Source organism: Tursiops truncatus, chromosome 21 (genome assembly GCF_011762595.2).
Source record: "Tursiops truncatus isolate mTurTru1 chromosome 21, mTurTru1.mat.Y, whole genome shotgun sequence".
NCBI classification, from domain to species: Eukaryota; Metazoa; Chordata; class Mammalia; order Artiodactyla; family Delphinidae; genus Tursiops; species Tursiops truncatus.
Genome location: NC_047054.1, coordinates 4,842,580 through 4,853,880, shown reverse-complemented (window position 1 = coordinate 4,853,880; position 11,301 = coordinate 4,842,580). Strand labels below are relative to the sequence as shown.

Here is an 11,301-nt window from a genome sequence, read left to right as displayed (position 1 = left end):
CAGTATAGCTGATAAGAGAGAACTTTATTCTTTCAAAGAGAGCATTAATAATGAAAGCTTGAAGGTGACTGAGGAAGGAATAGGTTTGAATAGGACCCCAAAACCTTCTGGAAGAGATCGAAACCGTCTTCTCAAAGACAGTTTTCATGTAAGTTGGGATGGATGGAGACGGCCCTCTCCAACACCTAGAAGTAACGAAGCAAGAAGCACAGTGAAGGGCAACAGATTCCTAAGATAAAATCCCTGTGAAAATCAGAGTCAGGGCGAGAGTGACGGCCCCTGAGCCTAGAATGAGGTGGTGACAGGTGCTGTTTCTGGGTTAGTGGCACAGCTGACTCTGGCCCAGACTCAGACCTCTGAGCTGCAGATTTTGAACCACAGAAAGTGGTCGTGCTTGTGAGTGAACTCAGATCACATAAGAATGAATACTGGGAACCCCAGTCTCTTTGGCAAGGAGAGATAATACAGGCAAATTAACACCAGGAAAGAGGCATTCTTCTTCCCCTGCTGAGAACCCACAGCCAGGCCTCCAGAAGAAGGCAGCTCCTCAGCTGTCTGCAGGAACAGTAATTCCAGGGCCACGCAGCCTCACCCGCCACAGGGTCCATGTCAGGCCTGGGAGTCCTAGCAGCAGGGCCAGGGGCCATCTCACTGGGAGTAGCCCATTCAGTGGATAGGTCTTTCTTTTTCTTTCTTTCTTTCTTTCTTTCTTTCTTTCTTCCTTTCTTTCTTTCTTTCCTTCCTTCCTTCCTTCCTTCTTTCTTTCTTTCTTTCTTTCTCTCCTTCCTTCCTTCCTTCCTTCTTTCTTCTCTATTTCTTTCCTTCCTTCCTTCTTTCTTTCTTTCGTTTTCTTTCCTTCCTTCCTTCCTTCCCTCCCTCCCTCTTTCTTTCTTTCTTTCTTTCTTTCTTTCTTTCTTTCTTTCTTTCTTTCTTTTTCTTTCCTTCCTTCCTTCCTTCCTTCCTTCCTTCCTTCCTTCCTTCCTTCCTTCCCTCCCTCCCTCCTTCCTAACTGTGTAAGACAATAGCAATCAGGACTGGTTACCTAGGAATCAGAGGAGGCTTTAGGTTAGGAAGTTCACAGACTGCCTGCTCACAGTAGATCTTAAAGAACCTCGGCTGTGTATTTCAGGACCTACCTGCGCCAATTTTCACACCCAAGCTGTTAAAATGGACCATTTTACTTACAAAGAAAATGCTAAAACCCAGCAGGGAAACTGTCTCCTGGAACAATGGGCGCTTTGCAAATCCCCTAACATTTTAAAGCTGTCAAAAATATTCAAGTGGGAGGACCTGAGTCTCTTCTTACCTATGAAAACTCCAACGAGGGGTGGCCTGAAAGTTTGTGTCTGCAAGGGAGGAACTCTAACCCATGACTCTGATTTTTTTAAGTCATCACCAGATAATAAACCAGACTTTCTCTTTTCTTTACATCCCCCTGATCAAGAAGAATTAGATATTTTTGGAAAACCTCCAAAGAAACAAGATATTCCCAGCAGTTTACTTGAACAAATGGCTTCGGTTGAGCATAATAATCTCTTAAATATCACTTTTAAATCCTTGTCAAAGAGAGCAAGTCAGCTCCATTCAGACTTGCCCGAGCTGTACGGGGCTCAGCTGCTACTGTTTAAATTCAGAGGCCAGTGTGATGAGTCTGCAGGGGCGACAGGGCAGGAAGAGAGATTAACTTGGCTGGCAAAGCTGGCAGGCTGAAACTGTCTTCTTTTTGTGCTTTAAAAAAGTCTGTGTTGCCCATCGACAGACGAATGGATAAAGAAGATGTGGTACATATATACAATGGAATATTACTCAGCCATAAAAAGGAACGAAATTGGGTCATTTGCAGAGACGTGGATGGATCTAGAGACTGTCATACAGAGTGAAGTAAGTCAGAAAGAGGAAAACAAATATTGTATATTAACGTATATATGTGCAACCTAGAAAAATGGTACAGATGAACCGGTTTGCAGGGCAGAAATAGAGACACAGATGTAGAGAACAAACGTATGGACACCAAGGGGGGAAAGTGGCAGAGGTGTGTGTGGGATGAACTGGGAGATTGGGATTGACATATATACACTACTGTGTATAAAATAGGTAACTAATAAGAACCTGCTGTATACAAAATAAATAAAATTAAATTAAAAAAAAAGTCTATGTAAAAAATGTTTTGCTCCTCATTCTCTCCTAACCATTTATGATACACATTTATATGCCTTAAATTCTCTTTTTAAAATATTATAACTAATCTATTCTATAAGTTAATCAAATATGAAATTGAAGCCAACACAGTATGTAGGAGGAACAGAAAGTCAAGTTTTATAAAAGTTATGACAGGAGTGAACCATAGCCAAACAAAAATACAATTTTTAGAAGAAATGGCATGAGAAACAACATAAGACACGTCTATGAAGGGTATTTCTTTTTCATTATTGAGGTTCCTATCTGCAGTTCTTTCTCCATGTCAATACCAATAATACTTATTACATTATTGCAAAATTAAAGTCACCTCTTTTATAAAATAAAGTCAAAAATTGCGACCTCAAAGTTTGATGTGTCACAAGATAGATGTGTGACAAAACACAGTCAACAATAACCAGTAAGGTGCTGGAAATCCGAAGGATGTGAGTTGTATTATACGGCGCTGAGTCTGGGATTTGGAAGTAATTTTGTTATTATTTGTTGTTGGTCTCCAGAGGGTATGTTTCATGTATTTCTTCCTTTTTACCCAGAATATAGTTTTGCTTGGGTGGTGACCAGGAGAGAATAATGGCGCTGTGGGAAGAGTGCTGGTGTGGTTTTCACTGTAATTTGATCAATATCAGTAAACGGTTCGCCTGAAAGCTATTCATATAAAAATAAACAACTCTTCAGTAGCTGTTCTTCCAATGCTCAGAGGAGTGAACAATTTATACTCAGGGGAGAAAGTGTATTGACTACAAAAAAATGCATCCACTAATAACAGATTTTCTCCCAAAACATTGTCTTTCCGGGATTCCCTCCGCCCCCGTCATTTGAAGCGTCAGAAAAAAACTGACAGCGAAACAATTATCACCAATGGTTCGAATAAAAAGTAAAAACTTGTGTTCATCATGTGGGAAAACGGGGGAAGATTAAAGCAGGATTATACTTGGCTTTAGGTTGGCAGGATAATCCAGGCTGTAGTTATGTGTTGGTCATTGACAAGTAGTGCTGGGGTGCTTACTCTGTCCCTAGACTCCCTTTATCATTCTCAGCCCTTGATATTAGAAACTGGGGTTTCATATTTGACTCTTGCTTTTTTTCTCTCTACCTCTATCAACCATCAATTCTAATTTCACCTCTCAACTGTTTCTCATGTGTGTTTCTCCTTTTCTGTATCTCCTAGTACTAGTTCAGGTCCCACCATCATTTACCTGAACTACTTCAGTGGCCTCTTTTACATCTATTCCCATCTATAATCTTATCGCCCTCTAATTCATCTTCCAAACAGGCACTAGATGACAAGTAAAATGCAAATGCCAGTGTCCAAGTACTCTTGTTTGAGACACCAGAATGACACATGGTGTATAAAACTTTGGTGATCTAGCCCATGTCTCTGTGTCTTGCTCACTCTAGGTCTCAAACATGAATCAGTTTGAAAGTATTTAGCATTGTGCCATTCATTATAGTCGCTCCAGAATTTAGCATAGCGCCTTCAGCGTAAGAGGAACTTAATAAATACCGTGTGTCCTAAATATTTCTTGAATAAATTGACCACTGACACCATTAGCCCAAGTCAGGATCTTGTCTGGATGCTGTAACAGCTTCCTAACTCTTCTTCCAGCACCCAGCTCTTCTTCCTTGCCTTGTTAAATGCTACTGATCGCTCAGGTCTCAGTTTAAACATTGATTTCTTAGTGTGGCAGTCCCTGACCCTCTTGACTGGGTTAAATTATTTTTCCCTGCATCACCATAGCATTGCTCTGTAGCACTCATCACACTTGTAATTACATGTTTAATGTCTGTAACTTCCTCAGCGAGGCTCTCCCTAATCCCCTTGACAAGAGGAAGTATCGGTATTAAACGTTCTCCTAGGTCATCGTACTTCTCCTTAACATGCATCACAGTTCGATAAGTGTTTGTTGAGTTGAATTGAAAATATATCTCTAGTCCTCAAGGAATGTTGAGGTTTGGCTCTAGCAGTTCCTGTATATTCCTAGTTAACTCTTTCTCATTGTAAAGTCTCAACTGTCAGCAACTCAAGGAGCCTTTGCTAATCAAAGTTTACACCACTCCCAGCTAGATCTCTGTTCTCAGTACTCACGTAATACGTCATGCACATTTCCATCACTGCATTTACTAGAATGTATTACAGTGATTTATTTATGGTTTTGTCTTATTAGACAGTAGTTTCTTTGAGATTAGGTTAGATGCCTTGTTCATGTTTTATATTCCAAGGGTACAGGGACCAACACACATAGGCACTCAATGACTATTGAATGAATGGATGGATGAATAAATGGAAAATAGGAACTATATAACTATAGTTCTATATAACTATATATATAACTATATATATAGAACTATATAGTTCTATAAAACTATAGTTATAGTTTATAACTATATAAACTCTTGCTTCTAAGGAATCACAAGGATCCTTATGTGAGGGAGTCGAGAGTGTCAGTCCGAGGGAGATGGGCAGATGCTACACAGCTGGCTTTGAAGATGGAGGAAGGGCCAGGAGCCAATGAAGGCAAGAGCCTCTAAAAGCTTGAAAAGACAAGGAAATAAGTCCTCCCCGAGAGCCTCCAGAGAGAACACAGCCTGGCTAACACGTCGATTTTAGCCCAGTGAGACTTCTGACCTATAGAGCTATAAATCTGTGTTGTTTTAAGAGGTAAATTTTAGATAATTTGCTACTGCAGCAATAAAAAAGTACATGTATTTTACATGTGTATTTTACATGTATGGTATGGATTTATGTCTCTGTTGTATTTGCCAGTGCTTCAGTACTGCTGCCTGTCCTTTGAGTAAGAGTCTAGAGGGAGAGACAGGCAATAACGAACATACACAAATCATCACACATTTACAACTGTGGCAGGTGCTGAGGAGAAATACAGCCACCTGTACATTAACACCCAGGCTTCCCTTGTCAAGAGGACTGGGGACTAAATTTACACACACACACACACACTTGTCCCAATGGTCCAAAGTTATAGATACAGAGTTGGTCATCTGTTTATATTTCAAGAGGGTTTGTATCATGTATATAAATCCAAAAAATCATTTAGAACAGGAGAAAGAGCATGGGAGTTTTTGCAAGTGCCACTTTATTTGTCGCTATACCTTGCTCATGTCTATATTGTCAGTGTAGAACTGGAGAGGATTTAAACATGTTTTCCCCCCCAAAAATAGAAATAGAAATTTCAAAAATAAATTTTCTGGACCTAGGAGAATCATGTGAGATTTTACTAAGTTGGAATATTTTCATATTTTATATGAAACATCCCCCAAATCCTCATACATTGCCCCCCATGTCAGAATACTTTGCTAATGAATGCAGTTAATCTCCTTTGCATCTAAGATATTTTATTTTTAAACCATCAAAATTTTTCTGATTATGCCTTTTATAAGACTTAAAAATACATTTCTTTACCTTCTTTACTCATTTTAAGGTAACACTGTTTCAAAAACAGCAATAATTACCTTATTAACAGGTATTTCCCTGTTATATCTAAACTATCATGATTGCTTTATTGTAAGAAATAAAACCGTCTTCCTCACTGAGAGCCAGTCACATTTTTCCAGAAAAAGATTACCCCAAATTCTGCATAATTATATGGTATAGATTAAAGATAACAAAGATAAAACTCAGACTGTTTACATAGTTGTTAGTTGGATGTGCAAATAAAAATGAAATATACTTAAAATCACAACCACTTGATCATGGGTTGTGGGTTACTGTTGTTTTTATTGGCATAATTGATTCCTTGTTGTGTAACGAAGTGTGCAGAAAATTTGTTTGAACCATTCATCATAACTTGCATCACATGTTATTTTTAATATGCTCTTTCAGGAGTGTGGTGAAGGCCACAGAAGACAAATATTAGAAGTGGGTTTTTTCATAGTTTTCTCAAAAAAGAAATTAGTATTTGAAATATTAGTCTTTTAAAATATATTGGTATTTTAGGTCAGAAAGTCTAAGGTTAATCTTATTTTCCCCCCATGGGTTTACGATAAAAAGAGAGATAACTATCTTGATAGTTTTTTTGGTTTTATAACAATTGGATTTATATTCCGAAATTAAATTAAGGGAGAAACAGCCTGTAAAGGATTTAATCTAGAGAAATGAATGAAAGAACTGAAATTCAACTTAAATAGTTGAATATCTAAGTCTAATAGTTAAGTATCTAAGTCTAATCATCCTTCTAACATAGATCTCTTAAGGTTAGGACCACATAAATAATTCTCACAATATTCACTTGTAATGACTATATTCAGTAGGATTATTAAGATTTAAGATATTCCCATGGTATTCTAAACAAATTATTAAAAAATATAACATTCCAGAGATGAAGACTATATCAGCATTCCCCAACAGTGTTATATCTTATTAAATATTTTCATTAAGTATTAATAGATGATATGAAAATATACTGTGCAAATATGTCTGAGAAATTCTTGATATAAAATATTGATTAGATGTTTTTACTACAGGGCTTATTGGAGCCTTAAAGTGTTAATTAGTGCAGTGAATTTCCAAAAAATAGAAGCGATAATAACACGCAGTGCTTCACCAGCTAAGAAAATCAGTCCCGGTTCTCTTTATGCTATAATCCTGACCTGCTTCGGGCAAGGGGTTCTAAATTGAAATGGTGTCGTTCTCAAGTTCTCTGGGAAGATCTGTTAGTTTTATTCTCTCTTCCTACCAGGAGTTCCAGGTGCAGAGAACATGCGTGGACTTGTGGATCAAAACTAAGATTAACGTTAGTGGCTTGTGAACCTACCCTCAGCATTCATTCATCCTTATGTGTGAGTAACCCCTGATTTTTAGAGGAATCTTCCTGTTTTAATCACCTCTTATTCACATTAGTGAGGGAGGATCCCTTATGGGGATGGCCAAACACAGGACACCCGACACTGGTCAGAGGAGGTCGACAACAGTTCCTTAGTCACGTATACACACAGCCAGTGGGAGGAGGACACTGCAGGCCACACAGGACCACGTGGAGGCTGCACCTGGGAACAGAGTGAACAACCAGGGACTGTGCAAGACAGGCTTTGTGGCTTTGTAGTATCAAGAGGGTGGAGTGCCCCTCACTCCCACAGAAGGATGTGATTAACTTGTTTGAATAATTCCACAGGCTGGTAGGGAACTGAAATCCATGACTCAGGGATAAGCAGGCACTGTACCTGGTCCTCTTGAGAGGAAGCTTGTTTGGCTAGGTGACCTTCTCTGCAGAGCAGAATGTGGACGGGACCTTGTGGTCCAGCTATTCAAGGCCCACCTGGCTTCAGACGTCAAGGCAGCACATTATATTGGGTATAATTTAGACCTTGCACCTCACCCCCTTCCATCCATACTCAGTGCACATGGTTTAGGGAAGGCTTATCTAGCCCCTGGAACCAGACAAGAGCATGTGACCGAGTTTAAATTTATCACAGCCCCTATCCCCAGAGATTAATTCAGGAATGAGTTTATCACCCAACTCAGGCCAATGACTGTCAAGCTAAGGATTTTTTAATGGGACTTTGGAGAGAGAAATATGCTATTTTTGAATGCAGTTGCTACCAGTAAGAGTGATGGGAGCTGGGTGCTCCCAGAGACCCTGATGTGGAGCCCAAGAATGAAGCCAGCACAGACAAAGCAGGGCCTAGAAGTGGGAATGGAATAGTCTGCTGACCTCACCTGATCTGCAACCAGTCATGCTGGACACCTCTCTGCTGCTGGCCTTTCTAGGCATGTGAAACGTTCCTTTTCCATTTTTGACTAAGCATGTTTGAGTTGAATTTTGTCACTTATAATTTTAATAGCTCTGATTGATATATGAACTAATTTGAATGAATGTCTGTCCAGCTGTACTGAATGGTTTTGTTAAGAACCACTTTACAGTGTCAACCAGACTCAGCCACGGCTCCCTTTCAAAGTGACCTTACTGGATAGCTCTTCTTGCAATGTCACCGTTAAAGAGATTGATCCGAATTTCCACTCCGGTGCAGTAAACGATCTTTGATGACCGTGTACACAAGAACAAGAACACAATGAAAAACAAATGAAGCATAATCACTATCGTGTCCTGATCTATATTAGAAGACAGAAATTGATTTGATCAATTCAGAGTCAATTAGCAGATCTCAATATATTTAGAATTTGAGCAAATATTACAAAGCATTTTAAAGAACCCTCATCTTAATAGTATGAAATTAGAAATTAATTTATGTTGACATTTTCTGTTAATAAAGAAGGACATGTAAAAGTGAAGAGCAAATAAATGTGATAACTCTTGCTGGACGAATAACTTGGAAACATAAGTAAATCAAACCTTAGAACTTGTAACTTCCAATGTTTTCTCAAGGAAAACATTCAAGGAAATATCAACATTTCCACACTCTTTCATATTTTCATCCAGTTAAATCCTGCAGCTCAGCAGTGATTTGAAGCTGCAGAGTTGCTCTTAACATTTACACTTGCTTGATGAGAAAATGTTGAAATACTCACAAGTACACTTATTAAGTAAAAGAAATGACAGTGCACACTGGCTGTCTCCAAATGTTGACAAGGGACACAGAGGTAAAGGAGGCAAACACTTTCAAAATGCTAAGTCGTACGTGAAAAAAAAATAAATGAAGCCAGGTTTCTGGTATCTTGTCATACATCCTCCTAATCTGCATTTGTTTATCTATCACAAATATATTTCATAAATGTAAAAGGAAAATATGCTATCAGAAAGCTGTTGAGATTAATTTGAATTTAGAGACTCACATTATCCGTCATGGGGTGATAAGAAGCCCCAGGGCATGAATTAGTCATTCATGACCATTTGCCTCTGGTGACTTGAGCACAGAGGCAGTAACAATGTATGTAATGTATTTATCTGCTAATTTAGTCATTTACTTGATAGATATGAGAGAATTTCAAAGGAAGATTATAAAGATACTGGCATATACTTTTCCAGTGTACCAGAAGATTTGCAATAAACACAGCACATAAAACTTTTAAAATACATTTAAAGTACCAGAAGGCTAATTCATTAATAGCACTATAAAAGTGTATCAAGGAGGAGAGGAATGTAATTTCTTTAACATGCCCTGTATAGGTGCAAGCAACACACCTAAGGTCATCCACAGAGCTACGGTAAAAAGGAGATAACATTGAAATATTCAAAATGAGCTTCTGTTGTTGGACCTGTATCTTCATTTCTTTCACTTCAGGCATTTGAGCCCCAGAAGGTGGAGGTTAAATAGGCGGAGAGTGAAGAGTTGTGAAGGTAAGGAATTCCTTATACCCCATAAAATCGATTTATAATCAACCAATCTTTGATTTTTTTTTTTTCTTTCCAGAATGGGATTTTCACAAAACATATGAGACCTTTTTATCTTTTTTCTTTGAGCTGAAATGTGAATCTATGGTGTAATATCCAGTAGGCATGTTTTAGAAAATCCTCCGGTTTCATGAACTTTAAACCAGTATTTATAAGTTAATATGTAAAGTAAAAATGTCCCCGTTGCATGAAGGTTAACTGGATTGTTTCAAGTATAGAGCTGATGAGAAGGTATGCTTGGATCACTATATTTTTACTAAAACTTATATACAATAGAAAAGAATCAACATCTTAATAGTAATACTGCATTCCTTCAATTGCTCTGAAAAGAATTTAACTTTATATTTTTATCATCGATAAGATTTACACACTTAATTCTCTTGGATTAACTATTATATTTTTCACAAGTAAAGTTATTGTCAACCTGGAATCAGAGCTAAGAGTCTTTCTGTATTTAAATGTAGAACAGTATTACTATAGTACAAATGAATGGCTTCCACTCATCTTAATTATGTTCAAGTTGCAAAAAAATGCATATGTTGTATCTATGGATTTGCAAATACGAAGCAGGGGCTCCCTCTACATAACCGTCTGTGCATTGCTTTTGTCTTTGAGTTTTTATAGCACAGATACTAAAGCCAAATTCTCTTTAAAATCAGAAGTTGATCATTGGAACGTGAGGCTGATTATATGTAATAACATGATATTTCCTAACCACTCAGTAAATTTAAAATGACAGTAGTTGCAATAGTACATGTATTTTGTAGAAAATAATCTACTGTTAGGCCACAATGAAAAAGATGTGTGAAAATATTAAAATTGTAATTGCAGATGAAAAAAATATAGCCAAGTTACTAAGCTGAAGACACATTGGAAGTGTCACCAGCTATGCAGTCTTCGTGTTGCATTTTGGACCATTGAAGAGATAGAATGCAAAAAGATTATGAATGTGTTCTAAGAATAAGAAAGGTACATTAGTTACATCATGTACCTAATGTCACCACCAAATGGGTGACTTCTGTGGATGAATTACCCAATAGTGTAGCTCTCCATGTGCTCACTGTCAACTCCAAAGGCAGATGTTTTGTTTTCACTTCTACAACCCGCCCCAATCCCACTTCAAGACCACAGCATCCAATCCTGCTTGTGCTTCTGGCCTGCCTTCCTGCCCTGTGAAATTCAGACTCAACACTGTGACACCAACTTTCACCTTAGTGTCCAGCCCACTGTCCTGAACTACATAGTTCACACTTGCAAGACTTACAGTTGCATGAGCCAATTCCTTCAACACCCCCCCACCCGTACACACACACGCGCGCACACACACACACACACACACACACACACACACACACACGCTCTCAACTCCTTCTCTCTGTCTACTCAGGCAACCATAACAAAACACCATAGGCTGTGACTTAAACAACAGAAATGTAATTCTCACAGTTCTGGAGGCTGGAAGTCCAAGATCCAGGTCCTAGCAGGGTTTGGTTCCTGGTGAAGAATCTCCTCCTGGCTTGCAGATGGTGCCTGCTTGCTGTGTCCTCCCATGATGGACAGGAAGAGAGCAAGCTGTCTAGAGTTGCTTCTAATAAGGGCACTAATCCCATCATGAGGGCCCTACCCTCATGACCTCATTTAAATTTAATCGTCTCCCAAAAGCCCCATCTCTAAATATCATAACATTGGAGGTTAGGGCTTCAACATAACATATGAATTTGGGGAAGGGACACAATTCAGTCCATTGTGTCTGCTCTCTTCTTAACTCTCTCTCAATCAGATACATACAGATCTATATCCT

At 38.6% G+C, this 11,301-nt stretch overlaps 1 protein-coding gene across 1 annotated transcript in view; it reads left to right on the top strand.

Annotated features, from left to right (window-relative positions):
* The first annotated feature begins 6,916 nt into the window (after positions 1-6,916).
* Positions 6,917-11,301, top strand: part of NEIL3 (nei like DNA glycosylase 3) — a 109,645-nt gene continuing 105,260 nt past the window's right edge. Inside the window, exons 1-2 of the mRNA XM_073798703.1 lie at positions 6,917-6,990; positions 9,391-9,446. The gene's annotated coding sequence lies outside the window, so the exon portion shown is untranslated. The remainder of the gene's footprint in view (positions 6,991-9,390; positions 9,447-11,301) is intronic.